At 46.4% G+C, this 19,804-nt stretch overlaps 1 protein-coding gene across 1 annotated transcript in view; it reads left to right on the top strand.

The window, feature by feature from the left end:
* DRC11L (dynein regulatory complex subunit 11 like) overlaps nucleotides 1-19,804 on the top strand; it is an 80,022-nt gene that overhangs the window by 1,238 nt on the left and 58,980 nt on the right. The window lies entirely within an intron of this gene.

The raw sequence follows: 19,804 nt of genomic DNA, 5'->3' as shown, positions 1-19,804 counted from the left end.
GCCACTGCCGTCCCACACCAGTAATGTTGGTTGGCTGCAGGATGGGAAGGCAAAGGTGCAGTGTTGGAGCACTGAGCTAGCTCTGGGTGAGGGAGGGGCAGTGTCATGGGGGGCACTGTAGTGGCGTGGGGAGGGGCAGTGTGGGTGGGGTGCTCCATACTGGTGTCGTGTAGGGGTGGCACATTGCTGGCGTGGGATAGCAGTGTCATTAGGGTGTATTGTTCTGGGGTGGGGTAATCTCTGCAACACGCTCCCTCCCCCCACAGAGAGGAAGCATTGTAGGGCAGATACTGACTCCAGTGCATTGTCTGGCTGGGGACGTATCTTTGAAGAGGGGTGGCTTGTGCTGACATGTGGCAAAGAATGTGAAGAGAAGATGTTTCGATTGCTAATACTGTATCCCAGTCCTAGGAGTCTGGATAATATGGAAGAGGAAATGGAATTTTTCACCGTTGAGAAGAAATGTTATAATTGGTATATGGTAGCTCAAGTGTGAGCTGCATTTGTGATCTCTCCCTGGACACTCTGCCTGTCACTTGCAAAATCTGCCAGAATGGAAATCATGGGGTAACCTACCTTTAGACTAGGTCACCCCCGTTTCCACCTCCCTGTTGTGGTTACAGGGTGAGCAATGTCTTACACCTCCTCTGGAATCTCTCTTGAGTGCGCCCCTCAGGTGACTGGTTCTGCTTCCTCCCCTCTGTCTCCGGGGGTGGGGGTGCCTGCAGTTCTACCCCTCAGACTGGATCCTGGTGTCACAGCCCCCTTCTTTCCAAACATGTCATGACTGGCCCAGCTGCAGTTGGTACATGCAAGACAGTCCTCTCAGTGCCTGTAACCTGCTGGTGTTTAAAGTGACTCAACAGCTTCTTCCAGACAGATGCATTGTCCATTCGCCCAAAGATACACAGCAAGCAGAAGAATGGGCAAACCACCTGAGGTCCACATAATCCAGCGTGTAGTGGTGTTTGAGCAGTCTGGAGAGTGACTCCAGCACCTGAAAGCCATGATGGAATGGTGCTCCGGCACAACACCTGGCACATGGGGTCACAGCACCACTCATATTTGGCCCATCTGTCCCTCCGTCATGAGGATGGAAGGATGGCTGAGCCAAATATAGTTGGGGATTGGCCCTGCTTTGAGCAGGGGGTTGGACTAGATGACTTCCTGAGGTCCCTTCCAACCTTGATATTCTATGAAATATGAGTGGAGTTCAACCAGGCATAGAATCATAGAATATCAGGGTTGGAAGGGACCTCAGGAGGTCATCTAGTCCAACCCCCTGCTCAAGCCAGGACCAATCCCCAACTAAATCATCCCAGCCAGGGCTTTGTCAAGCCTCACCTTAAAAATATCTAAGGAAGGAGATTCCACCACCTCCTTGGTAACGCGTTCCAGTGCTTCACCACCCTCCTAGTGAAAAAGATTTTCCTAATATCCAACCTGAACCTCCCCCACTGCAACTTGAGACCATTACTCCTTGTTCTGTCATCTGCTACCAGTGAGAACAGTCTAGAGCCATCCTCTTTAGAACCCCCTTTCAGATAGTTGAAAGCAGCTATCAAATCCCCTCTCATTCTTCTGTTCTGTAGACTAAATAATCCCAGTTCCCTCAGCCTCGCCTCATAAATCATGTGTTCCAGTCCCCTAATCATTTTTGTTGCCCTCCGCTGGACGTCTTCCAATTTTTCCACATCCTTCTTGTAGCGTGGGGCCCAAAACTGGACACAGTACTCCAGATGAGGCCTCACCAATGTCAAATAGAGGGGAACGATCACGTCCCTCGATCTGCTGGCAATGCCCCTACATATACATCCCAAAATGCCATTGGCCTTCTTGGCAACAAGGGCACGCTATTGACTCATTCAGCTTCTTGTCCACTGTAACCCCTAGGTCCTTTTCTGCAGAACTGCTGCTGAGCCATTTGGTCCCTAGTCTGTAGCGGTGCATGGGATTCTTCCATCCTAAGTGCAGGACTCTGCACTTGTCCTTGTTGAACCTCATCAGATTTCTTTTGGCCCAATCCTCTAATTTGTCTGGGTCCCTCTGTATTCTATCTACCTCTCCTCCCAGTTTAGTGTCATTTGTGAACTTGCTGAGGGTGCAATTAATCCCATCATCCAGATCATTAATAAAGATGTTGAACAAAACTGTCCCCAGGACCAGCCCTTGGAGCACTCCACTTGATACTGGCTGCCAACTAGACATCGAGCCATTGATCACTTCCCATTGAGCTCGACAATCTAGCCAGCTTTCTATCCACCTTTAGTCCATTCATCCAGCCCATACTTCTTTAACTTGCTGGCTAAAGTACTGTGGGAGCCAGTGTCAAAAGCTTTGCTAAAGTCAAGGAACAACACGTCCACTGCTTTCCCCTCATCCACAGAGCCAGTTATCTCATCAAAGAAGGCAATTAGATTAGTCAGGCATGACTTGCCCTTAGTGAATGCCCTTGAAGGTCTACAACAGTGGTCAGCAAACTTCAGCATGTGGCCCTCAGGGTAACCAGCTGGCGGGCCACGAGACATTTTGTCTACATTGACAGTCCGCAGGCATGGTGCCCTGCAGCTCCCAGTGGCTGCGGTTTGCCGTTCCCGGCCAATGGGAGCTGTGGGAAGCGGCGGCCAGCATATCCCTGTGGCCTGCGCTCCTGATTTTAAGATTCCAGTCATGTGACATGTCCCACCAGGTTTCAGTAATGCTATGGAGAACAGTGAAATCTGTACTGTTTGGATGAACATTATATGTAACACAGTCTCCTGGCCTGATGTTATTCTGGGTGACTGCATGGAGCTGAATCAAAGGAGGCTGTAAAGGGGAACAAACTGGAAAGGAAACAATGACCGAGATAATGCATCTCCAGTGATAATGGCAAGGGTCCTTAAGGGAAAAATGGGTGAACAGGTAACTGGAAAATAACCTGGCTGAGGGACAGGAAGGTAGGTAACAGGCCTATTTTCCCAAGACTAGAGCCTAAAGCGAAAAGAACCCTGCCTCAAGGTGAGCAGGACCCAGCAGCTTGGAGAGAAAAACTGCAGGAGATACAGCCTTCTGACAGCTCTGCCTACATAAGGAAGGCAGGGCCTTTAGGGATGTGGCTGAGGCAGCTGGGCTCACCTGACCTTTGAGAAAGGTGCTGAGCTGTAGGTAAGACCCATCATGTAGTGCTAAATTTTAATAGTGCAAGAGGCCTGCAGAAATGATAGGACTCATGTTGATAATTCTGTCGTGTAAAACAGATTTTGGAGACTCGTGTGTGTGGTAACACCATAAGATAAAACACTCGTATTCAAAAGCTAACTAACATTATCAGAAAATTTTACCTAACTGAAAATCTGCACAACAGCAATGATGAGGATTTACATGATGGGTATTTATTACTAATGTGGTATCAACAAACTGCATGCTGAACTTTAAAACAAAGTAGCAAGGCACAGCCAAAGATGGCTTGGATAATATCAACTTTTCCATACATCACAATTAAGCGATGGCCTTCTCATTTGATTTATTGTCAGGGTTAATCACAGAAACGAAGGAATCTGTTTTCTAAGCTTGCCCAGAAGCAGCAAAGATCCGCTGTTAACACCTGGCAAGAAGAGGGGCCAGCGCTACCGGCTAGATAGCTTTGAAATCTTTAAGATAAACACAGAGCAGCAACTACAATTGACAAGAAGTAGATTTGCGGCCACGGGCAACAGGCAAGCAAGCGTCTGAGCTCTCAAGCCGCTTTGTTTCATAGACACTTTGTCCCTCTGAAACAGCAACACAGAATGACAGGCCCCATTGGCTCTCAGAACAAACCCCTGCTCTGCTCCTGTGCTGACCAGGGACTGCTCAGCAAACCACCCCCATCTCACGCATAGCCAGCCATAGACCCCTGAATGCCCCACTCATTCCTCAGCAACCCTCCACCACCACCACCCATCTCATCAGCCCTGATGCACACCCCAGCCCCAACACTTCGGCCCCACTGTCCACAGCTCCCAACTCCAGCACCCCAAAGCACCTTCACCCTGTAGTCCCCTACCATTCCCCACTCACCCTATAGCCCCCAAGCCCCTCGCCCACCACCCATAGGACATAGCTAGCCACTCACTGCCTGGACCTGTGGTGGAGTACTCCGCTCCCAATCCAGAGCGGTGGCTCCTGACTCTGGCTGACCAACGGCTCCACTCTCTCCCATCGCCCAGCTGTACCCACATGATGTGGGCCACATTGAAGAGAAAAGTGGTGTCATGACCAGGCACACAGGAGTGCAGCACTACCCAGGTGTGGCCCAGGTAGCTGCTCATCCATCATGATGGAGGGCCAAACCTGAGTGGCACTGGAATCCAATAAGCCTGGTTGCAACGCTCACACTTGGACCCCTGTCCCCATCCCCAAATGTCAGACAGGAGCCACTCAGTCAAACCCCAGCAATGTTGCAGCCTCCCATGCCACAGTATTCTTGCCAGCAAGTTAAAGAAGTATGGGCTGGATGAATGAACGATAAGGTGGCTAGATTGTCAGGCTCAACGGGTAGTAATCAATGGCTCCATGTCTAGTTGGCAGCCGGTATCAAGTGGAGTGCCCCAAGGGTCGGTCCTGGGGCCGGTTTTGTTCAATATCTTCATTAATGATCTGGAGGATGGCGTGGATTGCACCCTCAGCAAGTTTGCAGATGACACTAAACTGGGAGGAGAGGGAGATACGCTGAAGAGAAAAGTGGTGTCATGACCAGGCACACAGGAGTGCAGCACTACTCAGATGTGGCCCAGGTAGCTGCTCATCCATCATGATGGAGGCCAAACCTGAGTGGCACTGGGATTGTTTAGTCTGCGGAATTGAAGAACGAGGGGGGATTTGATAGCTGCTTTCAACTACCTGAAAGGGGGTTCCAAAGGGGATGGATCTAGACTGTTCTCAGTGGTAGCAGATGACAGAACAAGGAGTAATGGTCTCAAGTTGCAGTGGGGGAGGTTTAGATTGGATATTAGGAAAAACTTTTTCACTAGGAGGGTGGTGAAACACTGGAATGCGTTACCTAGGGAGGTGGTGGAATCTCCTTCGTTTGAGGTTTTTAAGGTCAGGCTTGACAAAGCCCTGGCTGGGATGATTTAGTTGGGGATTGGTCCTGCTTTGAGCAGGGGGTTGGACTAGATGACCTCCTGAGGTCCCTTCCAACCCTGATATCTCTATGATCAAATTAAAATAGAGAACAGGATGTGGATAAGCACCTTTCTGTAATGTGTGAAAAGAAAGTGTGGTGTTATGGGGTACTTTCATTTGGTGGAGGTTGCATGGCCAGTAGTAAAACATTAGTAGATTTTCTGAAAGTTGTAGATTATTTTCTAACACAAAAGTTATTACAGCCAACATGAAGTAACTATCCATTGTGCTGGATAGAGACGAATTAATCATAGAATCATAGAATCATAGAATATAAGGGTTGGAAGGGACCCCAGAAGGTCATCTAGTCCAACCCCCTGCTCAAAGCAGGACCAATTCCCAGTTAAATCATCCCAGCCAGGGTTTTGTCAAGCCTGACCTTAAAAACCTCTAAGGAAGGAGATTCTACCACCTCCCTAGGTAACGCATTCCAGTGTTTCACCACCCTCTTAGTGAAAAAGTTTTTCCTAATATCCAATCTAAACCTCCCCCACTGCAACTTGAGACCATTACTCCTCGTTCTGTCATCTGATACCATTGAGAACAGTCTAGAGCCATCCTCTTTGGAACCCCCTTTCAGGTAGTTGAAAACAGCTATCAAATCCCCCCTCATTCTTCTCTTCTGCAGGCTAAACAATCCCAGCTCCCTCAGCCTCTCCTCATAACTCATGTGTTCCAGACCCCTAATCATTTTTGTTGCCCTTCGCTGGACTCTCTCCAATTTATCCACATCCTTCTTGAAGTGTGGGGCCCAAAACTGGACACAGTACTCCAGATGAGGCCTCACCAATGTTGAATAGAGGGGAACGATCACGTCCCTCGATCTGCTCGCTATGCCCCTACTTATACATCCCAAAATGCCATTGGCCTTCTTGGCAACAAGGGCACACTGCTGACTCATATCCAGCTTCTCGTCCACTGTCACCCCTAGGTCCTTTTCCGCAGAACTGCTGCCTAGCCATTTGGTCCCTAGTCTGTAGCTGTGCATTGGGTTCTTCCGTCCTAAGTGCAGGACCCTGCACTTATCCTTATTGAACCTCATCAGATTTCTTTTGGCCCAATCCTCCAATTTGTCTAGGTCCTTCTGTATCCTATCCCTCCCCTCCAGCGTATCTACCACTCCTCCCAGTTTAGTATCATCCGCAAATTTGCTGAGAGTGCAATCCACACCATCCTCCAGATCATTTATGAAGATATTGAACAAAACCGGCCCCAGGACCGACCCTTGGGGCACTCCACTTGATACCGGCTGCCAACTAGACATGGAGCCATTGATCACTACCCGTTGAGCCCGACAATCTAGCCAGCTTTCTACCCACCTTATAGTGCATTCATCCAGCCCATACTTCCTTAACTTGCTGACAAGAATACTGTGGGAGACCGTGTCAAAAGCTTTGCTAAAGTCAAGAAACAATACATCCACTGCTTTCCCTTCATCCACAGAACCAGTCATCTCATCATAGAAGGCGATTAGATTAGTCAGGCATGACCTTCCCTTGGTGAATCCATGCTGGCTGTTCCTGATCACTTTCCTCTCATGCAAGTGCTTCAGGATTGATTCTTTGAGGACCTGCTCCATGATTTTTCCAGGGACTGAAGTGAGGCTGACTGGCCTGTAGTTCCCAGGATCCTCCTTCTTCCCTTTTTTAAAGATTGGCACTACATTAGCCTTTTTCCAGTCATCCGGGACTTCCCTGATGATAATCACTGAACTGAAGCTGTTGGTTGCCTAGGGACCAGTGATCGTTGACCTGATTGCATTTATTATGGGTGAACAGAGGACAGTTCTTACCTGTAATGTATATACTTGATGTTTCAAAAGAGTGAATTTCCCATAGGTAAATCTGAGTGAAACTGATTGCAAGAGACAAATGAAACAGGACAATGTGAATGAAAATTGGGAGCTCTTTAAGGAGAGTTTATTAGATGACCAAAAAGCCATGGTTCCACAATCAGAAAAGAGGACAACTTTGGCTAAAAGCCCATCCTCTTTCAATGGGGAAGTGAAGGCAGCAATTAGCAATAAGAAAGCAATATAAAACAAATAGAAAATGGGGAATATGTATAGCAATCAATATAAATGAGAAGTTGTGACGTGTATAAAATTGATAAGGGAAGCTAAAGACATCAGGGAAAAAATCTGAGAGTGGCAGGTCTAAGGACAATAAGAAGGATTTTTAAAAGTATATTAAGGACACAAGAAATTCTAACAATGGTATAATTAGATGGTAACAGTAAAATTTTTAATGCGGAAAAGGCAGCAGTGTTCAATAAATATTCTGTATTTGGAAAGAAGCAGGATGATGTATTCCTATCACATGAGAATCCTGAAATATTTTCCAGTCCATTAGTAATGAAGGAGCATGTTAGATGGGATCTACTAGGGATAAACACTTCTAAATCAGCAGGGCTAGATAGCCAGTGTTTAATCCATTTACAATCAAGTTAACTGATAGGTCTCAAAATGTAATTGTAAAAATGGAATTGTCATCAAGCAGGTGTATTTTCAGTGGCTTCTACAGGGACCAATCTTGGCTCTATGCTATTTAATATTTTGATCAATGACCTAGATGAAAACAAACTCATCACTGATGAGATGACACAATAATTGGGGGAATGGTAAATGAGGAAAAAGACAGGTCACTGACAGAGCAATCTAGATTACTTGGTAAACTGGGTGTAAACCAACTATATGTTTTTAATACTGCTAAATGTATACATTTAGGACTAACGAATGTAGGCCATACTTTCAGGATGGGGGTGCTATCCTGGAGGCAGTGGCTCTGAAAAAGATTTTGGGGGAGTGGTGGATAATCAGTTGAACATGTGTTTATTTTACCTCTGTATTGGTCACTAGTGGGACCACTGCTGGAATACTGTGCTCCATTCTGGTGTCCCCAATCCAAGAAGGATGTTGATTAAATTGAAAACGGTTCAGAGAAGAGCCACGTGAATGCTTAAAGGATTAGATTCAAACTGCTCAATCAGTGTCTCTGTTTAGCTTAACAAAGAGAATCCTAGAACCATAGGGTTAGAAGGGAACACAAGGGTCATCTAGTCTAATCCTCTGCCAAGATGGAGGATTTGTTGTGTCTGATCCATCCAAGACAGGGCTATTCAACCTCCTTTGGAAAACCTCCAGTGAAGGAGCTTCTACAACCTCCCTAGGCCTCTGTTCCATTGTCCGACTGTTCTTACAGTTAGGAAGTTTTTTTTCTGAGATTTCATCTAAATGTGCTGTGCTGTAGTTTGAACCCATTTTCTCTTGTCCTGCCACTGTGGCAAGAGAGAACAGCTTTTCTCCATCTTTCATGGCAGCCTTTCAAATATTTGAGGACTGTCATGTTCCCTCTTAATCTCCTCTTTTCCAAACTAAACATACCCAGTTTCTTCAGCCTTTGCTCACATGTCTGCATTCCATCCCTTTGATCATCTTTGTGTCTCACCTCTGGATCCTTTCCAGTTTCTGTACATCCTTTCTATATATTGTTGACCAAAATTGGACATAGTACTCCAGCTGAGGCCTAACCAGTGCCAAGCGAAACTATCACCTCCCATGACTTGTGTGCTATGCCTCTGTTAATGTAACCAAAACCTGCATTTGCTTTTTTGCAACAGCATTGCAGTGTACTCATGTTGAGGTTATGATCCACAGTGCTGTTGCCAAACTAGTTATCCCTCATTCTGGTTTTTATGCATTTGTTTGTTCTTCCCTCAGTGTAGCACCTCACATTTGTCTGTTAATTTCATTTTTGTTGTCTATAGCTCAGTTCTCCAATTTATCAAGATCCCTTTTGATTTTTAGCTCTATATTCCAAAGTGTTTGCACACCTACCCCCCAAACCCCAGCTTTGTGTCCTCTGCAAATTTGGTCCATGTGCTTTCTCTTCCTACATCCATGTAATTAATAAAGATGTTTAAATAACACTGGACCCAGAACTGATCCTTCCAAAAGAGAAGGTTAAGAAGTGACTTGATTACAATCTATAAGTATCTATATGAGCAACAAATACTGAATAGTGGGCTCTTCCATCTAGTAGAGAAAGTTCTAACATGATCCAGGGGTTGGAAGTTGAAGCTAGACTTCAGACTGGAAATAAGGCATAATTTTTTAATGGTGACAGTAATTAACCCTTGAAACAATTTACCAAGAGTTGTAGTGGATTCTCCATCATTGACCATTTTTAAATCTATACTGGGTGTTTTTCTAAAAAGACCTTCTCTAGGAATTATTTTGTGGAAGTTCGACGGCCTGTGTTATATAAGAGGTCAGATTAGATGATCCACAATGGTCCCTTCTGACCTTGAAATCTATTAACTTGCACCCAACTGTTCTAAAAGAGCTGGCTGGGGAGACCTCATCCCTGCTGGTGTTAATTTTTAGTAAATGTTGGGATATCGTGGTGTCATCATTTCAGGCTGACCCAGACTTCTCTTTGCAAATGGGTATGGAATTGCAGGTAAACCCTTACTTGAGTCTACTACCCCCCATCACTTGGGATAGCACAGCAATAAGACTAGGGGTTCTCAAACTGGCATGTGTGACCCCCTCACAGGGGTGCAAGATGGGGGTTGTGGGGTGTCAGCTCTGTGGGGCTGACAGCTATTATCCCTCATTAAGTTAACCCCTGTTTTTCATTTATAAGGGGCATCCCAGTAAGAGGCTTGCTGTGTGAAAGGAGTCACCAATACAAAAAGTTTGAAAATGAATGAATGAGACTAAACAGACTATTAGCTGCTAAAGAGCACCCCCTTGTGAAGCGTTTCATGTATTAACAGACAAGTCAATGCAGAATATATACAAAATGTTCATCCCAGCTGATTGACAAGGTCGTTCTTAGTCTGTCTCCCACCTGAGTCTAATGCCTACTTCTACCCAGGTTCTTCCCCAGGGGTTCTCTTGGTTCTGGTTTCTGCCCTTGGTGTTAGATCTTACTCTGATAAAGGCAAGAGGCCTTTCTCTGGAGCCAGGGTCCAGGGAGGTCCATCCACTGTGACTCTTCTCCGGGGACAGCGGCTGATCCTCACCAGGGCAGGCTTCTGGACCCTGATTGGGAGACCCTGGATTGTGACTAGGCCCTCTTGGATACCTGCTGACTGCAGCCTCGCTGGCTAGGAGGCTCCCCATTTTGGGGAGTTTGCTAGAGAGCTCATCCTCTAGGTCAGTGGTTCTCAACCGTTCCAGACTACTGTACTCCTCTCAGGAGTCTGGTTTGTCTTGCGTAAGCCCCAGTTTCACCTCACTTAAACTACTTGCTTATAAAATGACACAAAAACACAAATATGTCACAGCACCCTATTGCTAACAAGTTGTTCACTTTCTCATTTTTACCATATAATTATGAAAGAGTAGAATATAAATATTGTACTTGCAGTTCAGGGGGATACTTGAGCTGTTTTCATGTGTGAGTCTTGTTTGAAGCCTGAGGGCAGAGCTGAAGCATGTAATTTAGCTTCGTGGGTGCTCACTATGGCATGGGGCCCCAGGCCGTTGTCCTGCTTACCACCGCCTAATGCCAGCCCTGCACTTGCAATCCCCCTAACCCTATCCTGTAATACACAAACCCCAGGGCTGCAACCCTCAGGTCGAGAAACACTGATCTAGGTGAGTTGAGTACCCCTAGGGGTATGCATACCCCTCAATGAGAACCACTACTCTAGGCTCCCTGCTCAGCCCTTTCTTGGGAGCGTCTCTCCATAAGAACTTCCCTGTCTCCCTTGGGAGATCCCCTCTCTGAGCTTAGGTAACCTTTATTGGGTTCAGGTGCTCACTTACTAGGCAGCCACTTGCCCCCAAGTGGGGCCTTCATAAGGCAGTCACAGACAGGCTGACCCCTCATGCCCCATAAAGGGCAGCTGTCCCATGACAGAGAAATTCCAAAGGACTGGAACAGAGCTCCCGTTGCCCCTTTTCAAAGAGGGCAGGTACCTATAGACCAGTTTGCCTGACATGAACCCCAGGCAAAATAATGGAAAAGCTGATAAAAAATGAAAGCACAGGAAACTAATGCCAGTTGTCTCAGACTCACAGGCCCTGTCATGAATGGGGAAAGGGTAGCAACCTTTACGTATGCAGTAGCATAAAATCTCTCCTTGGCAACTACTGGATTGCCTTACCTGGAAGGGGTTAAGCAGTTCAAATAATCTAGTTGGCACCTGACCAGAAGGACCAATGAGGAAAGAAGATACTTTCAAATTGGGGAGGTGGGGGGAAGGATTTGTTGTTCTCTTTTGTTGTTCCCTCTCTGGACAGAGGGAGAAGCTGAGCAGGTACAATATCTCCTGAAAATATACCTGGAATACTCCATCTAAAACCACAGAAATTGTAAGTAGGGCAAAGAAATGCATTCGGTTATCTGTCGTTTTGTTTTATGAATTTTCCTATGCTACAGAGGTAGTTTTAGTCCTGTTTTTGTAACTGGGAAGCTGAGCCTACAGGGGAATCTTCTGTGTTTTAAATCTTTTTATTACCCTGTAAAGTTACCTTCCATCCTGATTTCGCAGGTGTGATTCTTTTATTTTTTTTCTTTATAAATAAAGTTGTTGTTTTAAGAACCTGATTGATTTCAGTATCCTGAAGATAAAGGGTTTGGTCTGTGCTCAAATTGCTAAGGCAATTGGTTGGTATATTATTCTCAAGCCTCCCCAGGAAAAGGATTGGCTTGGGGGGATATTCTGGGGGGATAGGGATTCCAAGTGACCCTTCCCTGAATTTTTGTGTAAATCACTTGGTGGTGGCAGCAATAGCGTCCAAGGACAAGGAAAGGAATTTGTGCCTTGGGGAAGTTTTAACCTAAGATGGTAGAATATAAGCTTAGAGGGTCTTTCATGTGGGTCCCCACAGAACAAGGAGTAATTGTCTCACATTGCAGTGTGGGAGGTTTAGGTTGGATATTAGGAAAAACTTTCACAAGGAGGGTTGTGAAGCACTGGAATATGTTACCTAGGGAGGGGGTAGAATCTCCTGCCTTAGAGGTCTTTAATGTCAGGCTTGAGAAAGCCCTGGCTGGGATGATTTAGTTGGTATTGGTCCTGCTTTGAGCAGGGGGTTGGACTAGATGACCTCCTGAGGTCTCTTCCAACCCTGATATTCTATGATCTGTACCTCAGAGTTGCGGGGGGAACCCTGACAGGACCTCTGCTTCATATGGTCCCTGGGAGGACCCTTCCCTTTAGTGCAATAGCCCTTCTCGGGGGTCCACTCACTCTCGGGTGCTAAGCCCTGGGCTCCACCGCCTCCTGGAACCAAACCTCTATGAGCCTCCAGCCCACCTGTCACTCATTGTGGGCCCCCTCAGGGAGTCCACTTGCTCTGGACCTAGGATTGCCAATTTTGGTTGGATATATTCCTGAAGATTTAATCATATGACATAATCTTTAATTCCTGGAGCCTCCAGGCCAATCCTGGAGGGTTGGCAATCCTATCTGGATCCCAGGGCCTCCACACCCAGAGGGAGCAATGCCACCCTGATCTCTAGCCTGCAGTGACACTCTGCCAGTGTAACACAAAAGGGTTTATTAGTCGTTGGGAATACAGCATAGAGCAGACCTTGTTAGCACAGAAATCAGGAACCTTCAGCAGAGACCATCGGCGGGGGGGCTGTGCCCAGAACCCTGGGCTCTGCGCCCCCCCTCCCCAAGTCTCCTGGTTTTGGACTGAGACTAGTTTCCACCAGCCCAGCCTCTGACCCTTTATAGCCCCTCCTCTGTCCTTTGTCCCTTTCCCAGGCAAAAAGGTCACCTGATCTCTGTTCCCAACACCTTCCAGAAGAGGGGGCCATAGGTTGCTAAGTTACAGGGTGTCAGCCATTCTCTGTGCAGATGGTACGCACACCTGCCTTCTAGGTCTCTGCAAGCTCACACACCCTTATCCCACCACCTAGATACTTAAGCCATACATAGGGGAAACTGAGGCGTTTCTCCCCACCGCGGCAGCTCTGGGGTTGGAGCTGCAGTATAGGTGCCTCTTCCCCCGTCTGCGGCAGGTCCGGGTTGCGGGAGGGGCATCTCTCCCTGCTGCAGTCCTGAGTGCCTGCATGGTGCTTAATAGACTGATGTGCGCCCACGCAGCTTAGAGGGAATTTAGAAGTTGAGCCCATTCAAACAAAATCCATTTTAATATAATCAAATGCAAAGTGATTAATCAAGGAATGCAGGTTATTACAGAGCCACAGATTCAGTGCTCTGGAACAGTCCCAGGAAGACAGCCTTCAGGGAGCCAGACCGCCTTAGGGTCACACTCTTTCAGTAGGGCAAGCCACTTGGCTTCACTGCCTCCTGGGGCTGAACCTCGGAGCCTTCAGCACCCTTGCTTCACGCCGTGAGCTCCCTTCAGTGAGTCCACCTGAGATGGGCACTTGAGGGAGACTTGTACCACCAAAGGGAGCAATGCACCCCCACCTTCTTAATCTGCAGTGACTCTCAGCCAGCGCTGTAAAAGCAGAAGGGTTTATTAGATGTCTAGAACACAGTGCAGAAAATCCTTAATTAACCTAGAGAACAGAAAGTTATAGCACAGTCCATCTGGATTAGTCCTAGAGCCCTCTGATCCCTCTTTAGTCCCAGTCCAGGAGCATCTTCCTCCTTCCAGCAGCCCGCACTCAACAACCTCACCTGGCCCGTCCTTTCTCCTTGTTCCTGGCAAACATTGTCACCTGGCCTTCTGTGACATTGCACCCCATAATGCTTTATAGAAATATGCTTATGAGTGTAAATATGACCTAACTGGAACATGTTTTATGCTAGATATGCCATGTAACATATCTTTGCAAAGGTTATGTTCTACTGAATGTATTCATCCTATTCATATGCATGTATCACTTTTATATCTGAACGTATGAGCGATGGCTCTATGCTTGTATTGAAAGTGTTTGCTGTAGGAAGGCAGATTTGGTCAACATAGTGTGAAGGGGTTATTCAAGTAATTGGGAGTACTTAGCTAACAATGGACCTTGGGAGACACCAATCCACATGTAAGCTTTCCTGGAAACATTCAAGCTAACATGTAAACAATGGCATTGGCCTGCAAAAAGCTGAATCATTCATAGACATGTGACTTGCCCAGGTGGCTAGAGACCTCACCTTGTGGGGTGGATTTTACACAGGAGAAGAGAGGGGTTTCCACCCACAAGGGAAAGACTATATAAGCCTCTGGAAACCCCTCCATTTTGTCTTCAGCTGGCTCAAAAGATAGCCTCTCCACCCTAAACAGATGCCTGAAAGAAACTGGAACAAAGGACAGTAACTACGGGGGTGTGAGTGATTGCTGGACCCAGACTAGGAGGAAGTCTAGTCTGTCAAAGAAGCTTATTGGAACATCTCTGAGTGTGAGATTTACCTGCATTTAGTTTTCTACTGTACTAGGCTTAGACCTGGGTGTGTTTGTTTTATTTTGCTTGGTAATTTACTTTGTTCTGTCTAAAAGAAAAGGAGTACTTGTGGCATCTTAGAGACTAACCAATTTATTTGAGCATAAGCTTTTGTGAGCTACAGCTCACTTCATTGGATGCATACTCTGTCTGTTATTACTTGGAACCACTTAATTCCTACTTTTTATATTAAATAAAGTAACTTTTTAGTTATTAATTAACCTAGAGCAAGTAATTAATTCCTGGGGGAGCAAACAGCTGTGCATGTCTCTCTATCAGTATTATAGAGGGTGAACAATTTATGAGTTTACCCCATATAAACTTTATACAGAGCAAAACAGATTTATTTGGGGTTTGGATCTTATTGGGAATGGAGTATCTGTGTATTGGAGACAGGAGCACTTCTTAAGCTGTTTTCAGTTAAGCCTGCAGCTTTTGGGGGACGTGGTTCAGACCTGGGCCCGGGTTTGTAGCAGGTTACTGTGTCTGACTCAACAAGGTGGGGTACTGAAGTCCCAAGCTGCCAGGGAAAATGGGCTCAGAGGTAGTCCCAGCCCATCAGGTGGCAGTCCCAAGGGGATCTCTGACTTAGCCCATCACAGTGACGTAGTCGAGCAGGATCTATGCACAGTTGATTGCTTTGAGACACTGGTAGTAATTTTAAGTGAGTTTTGGGTGTGGTGGATGGAGAACAGACAAAGTGGTTACTGGTTTGTTATTTTCTGTTTATTTATTTTGGGTGAGGGAAATAAGCACAAGAAAGCCGGAAAATGTCTACCCGTGAGGCAGCTACAAAACTAGAGCTGGCCAGACTGGAAGCAGAAGAGAAGGCAAAGGATCATGAGTTTCAACTGAAGCTCAAAGAAGCAGAGACAGACAGGGAGGAGACTGCACACAGAAGGGCTATGGAGGCAGAGGCAGCCAGGGAGGAAGCTGCTCACAAAAGAGCCGTAGAACTCAGGCAGCTGGAGGCTGACCAAAAAAAGGCAGGAGAAGGGGAGAGAGCGAAGCAGCTAGCCCTGGAGTTAAAAGACAGAGAAATACAGGCCCAGATTGAGGCCCAGAAGCATGAACTGACTGTTATGCAGTGGAAGAGACAAAACCCTCCAGCAGCTGGCTCAACTTCCCCAAAAATCCACAAATGGGAACGATTATGTCCACAGTATGATGAGTCCAATATTTCATCACCTTTGAGAGACTGTGCACCCTCCATGCAATTCCTGACGATCAAAAAATGACTATATTGATGGCAAAATTGACTGGAAAAGCTCTGGACATATTCAATAAGATGCCTATTGATGATGCTTCAAACTATGGTAAATTTAAGGAACTGGTTTTGAAATAGTTTCAGATTACACCTGAAATCTACAGGGTTAAATTCAGGAGTTTTAAGAGGGGATCTGGATTGTGTAATGTGGCTTATGTAAATGGAATGAGAGATTTGTTAGATAACTGGGTAAGGGGAAAAGGCATTACAAGCTTTGAAGGAATGTGTGATTTGGTTTCTCAGGAACAATTCCTGAATATGTGCAGTGATGATGTAAAACAGTATTTGTGGGACAAAAAGGTGGATGCAGTGGGTGGATTGGCTGAGTTTGCAGACTCTTTTGAGCCGTCGCCAGCTGCCATTAAACAGAAACCAGGGGCAGAGGGACACAGGGCTGGTGGAAAGCAGAATCACCGATTTACCCCTGGGGGAAAAAGGAGGCTGGGCGTTCACCTCCCCATTCCCCTGTTACTCGTCCCAAATCTCCTGTACAAGCAGAAGAGCCCAAGAGGTGCTAGAATTGTAAGTCCACTGAGCACTTGAGGAATAAATGTCCTTGGCCGAGTGGGAACAGGCAGCAGGTAACACATGAAGCTGCTGCTTCTCAAAGCCAGGCTCCTGCCTCTTTCCACACAAGATTTGTAAATGTTGCTTCTATACAACCAAGCAGTGTGCACGATGCATGCTGTTAAATTTAATGGCAAAGTACTCCATGGTTTAAGGGACACGGGTGCAAAGATTTCTGTGGTCAGGAGGGACCTGATCCAGGAGAAGGATTTGTTGCCTGGGAAAATGGCAGAATTAGAACGGATGAGAGGTTACAAAGTCCTTGCACCTTTAGCTACGGTGCACATGGAAACTGGTGATTTGCAGACTGAGCTGACTCTTGCAACAGTGGCACACAATTTTGCACCGTTTCTACTGGGAAATGATTTCCTTGATGTGGCAAAATTTGTCTCAGGGTTTGTTAGCAGCAAGAAGGAATCTTGTGCTGAAAGCTCCAGAGGGGAGGGTAAAGCCACATGTTCTGCTGGGGAAATAGGGGAGAGTCTCTTTAATTCCTCTGTAACAGTGGAAAATGCAGTTTCAGGGGACTGGATGGTCAAGCAGTGCCGGTAGCCCTGGGGGCTCAAGGCAAGTCCCTGCGGGAGGGGGTGGATAAAGCCAGCTCCTGTCCTGTCATCTCGCTGCGGGTGGGGAGTATCCCACCGAGGCCCGACTGCCAGGAAGTTGCAGGTCGGCAGGGGACGGGTCCTGCCCTGGGGTGCACAGAGATGTACCCCAAAGGTGGAAGTTGGGGTCCTGGTGACTGCTGTGGTGGGAACAGAAACCAGGGACTCTAGCTGGAAGCAAGCCCAACCTCAGGGAAATGGGGGGGTGGGGGGGCGTGGTTTGCTGGCCAGTGAAGGGTCTGTCATAGCTGGTAGTTGTGAGCCCACAGCTGGACCAGGGTCACCTTTCCTTTTGGGGGACACAGAAGTGTCTGGCCCAGAGGGGAGCCCAGAAAGGGAAGTCCAGATAGAAGGTGAGGGGAGACCAGAGGGTCTGCCAACCTTTTGTAGGGAGGCTTTTTACCAGGAGGAGGGTGAAAAATGCCAGACCCCTCTTCTGTGAATCAGGTTTTAAGGGAAGACTGGGGGTCAGATCTCCTGGAGGGGAAGGTCCACCCAGGTGACCTGTTGGGGGCAGAAAGTGGGGTAACCGAGGGAATCTTACCGATCCAAAGCACTCCATTAAATAATGTTATTCCTGCTACCCTTGTAAAAAAAACCCCTATCTTCAAGGCTGGGGAGAGAAAAACTCTGCATTTGTGAAGCTTTACAAGGGGGTATAAAGAAAAGGAGTACTTGTGGCACCTTAGAGACTAACCAATTTATTTGAGCATGAGCTTTCGTGAGCTACAGCTCACTTCATCGGATGCATACCGTGGAAACTGCAGCAGACTTTATATACACACAGAGAATATGAAACAATACCTCCTCCCACCCCACTGTCCTGCTGGTAATAGCTTATCTAAAGTGATCATCAGGTTGGGCCATTTCCAGCACAAATCCAGGTTTTCTCACCCTCCACCCCCCCAACACAAATTCACTCTCCTGCTGGTGATAGCCCATCCAAAGTGACAACTCTTTACACAGACTAACACGGCTCTTTACACAGACTAACACGGCTGTTACTCTGAAACCTTTACAAGGGGGTGGGGTCTGACACACAGAAATTCCAGAGGGAGGGGCCGAGGGCAGGCATGGTTGCAGTGCACCCTTTCCTTGCCAAAGCCTCAAACACATGCTTGAATTAAAAGCCTTCTCGAAAGAGGAAGAAGAATCTGCATCAGAGCACCTACCGTGGTACACAAAGGAATTGGGAAATGCAATAGACACTAAACAAGCTAAATTGTGAGAACAAAGCCTGTCTGTCGAAGATTTGCTGATAATCTTGTGTCTTTTGCTACTTCATCTATGGGTCAAGTCAAAGGAGTTAATACTAGTGGTAAACGCTTTAAAGATGTGGGACATACCTGATTTGTGGAAAAAACTTTTGTACATGCTAGCAATGGTGACAAGACAGTCCCATAAGCATGTTGCTTTTCAGCTTATACCTGTAAACAGGCTGGAAGCTTGGCACAGCAGCAAAAGCATAACAGGTCTATGCTGCTGTGTGGAAGGGGAAACTGAGGCACACCGCCTTATGGCATTGGGGGCTAAATGCCAAGACACCTAGACTTTAACAGATATTACTGTCTGCATTCTGTTAGCAATACTAAACCCCAACCTGTTTTCAGGGATCCGGGGTCCAGGAACACCAAACCTTGCTAGAACACCTATGAATGACATCATAAGATTTAAAGGTACTGAACATGGGTGTGACCAGAGACAAACAAGGATTTTACATGTACTGCCTCTGCCATGAACAGTGTCCAAAGTCACATGCTCCTCCTGAACTTACTGCCAGAGACTTGCACCCCATAATGCTTCATAGAAATATGCTTATGAGTGTAAATATGACATAACTGGAATATGTCTTATGCTATATATGCCATGTAACATATCTTTGCAAAGGTTATGTGCTACTGAATGTATTCATCCTATTCGTATGCATGTATCATTTTTATATCTGAAGTTATGAGCATTGGCTCTATGCTTGTATTGAAAGTTTTTGCTGTAGGAAGCACATAAGGCAGATTTGGTCAACATAGTGTGAAGGAGTTTGTGATGTTATTGACATAAGCTGGGACCGTATAGATCATTGTTGCAACCAAAGTCCTGTAGTGGCACCAAATCTTGTATAAAGGGGGTCAAATGAGGTGTCTAAGACAAGGTTATGGTTTGCTGGTTATGATTATGCTGTCTATATGTGTGTATCATTTTTATATTTAAAGTTATAAATATTGGTTCTATACTGTCTGTATTTCAAACTTGTGCTCTGCTTCTGGATGACACCCCAGACAAGTTGGTGTCAGCTCTGCCTAGCCTGCTGGATGGCCCATTAAGGACCATCAGTGATACAACTGACCCATTGAGAGAAGGCAGACTCACCTTATGACTCAGCAAGATATGCAGGGACCTGCCCATGGACAGAACTCTGCGGTGTTTCCAGGCCATGTGATGGGCAGCTTGTCTTTGGAACAAAGAAAGAAAGACCACATGGCAAGAGACTATAAAAAGCTGCTGCAGCTTCTCCATCTTGTCTTCAATCCCGCTTCTTACCTCTGGAGGAACTTTGCTACAAACTAAAGCTCTGAACAAAGGACTGAATGCCCCATCCCAGCTGTGAATGTACTTCAGAGACTTGATTTGAACCTGCAATTTATTCTATCACTGCTGCAAGCCTGAACCACGAACTTTGCCATGACTGTATGTAATTGATTCCATTTAACCCATTCTAGCTCTCATCTCTATTTCTTTCCTTTTATGAATAAACCTTTAGATTTTAGATTCTAAAGGATTGGCAACAGCATGATTTGTGGGTAGGATCTGATTTGTATATTAGAATCATAGAATATCAGGGTTGGAAGGGACCT

Source organism: Caretta caretta, chromosome 2 (genome assembly GCF_965140235.1).
Source record: "Caretta caretta isolate rCarCar2 chromosome 2, rCarCar1.hap1, whole genome shotgun sequence".
In the NCBI taxonomy this organism is placed as follows: domain Eukaryota; kingdom Metazoa; phylum Chordata; order Testudines; family Cheloniidae; genus Caretta; species Caretta caretta.
The sequence above is the reverse complement of the archived record's forward strand: the minus strand, read 5'-3'. Positions and strand labels throughout refer to the sequence as shown.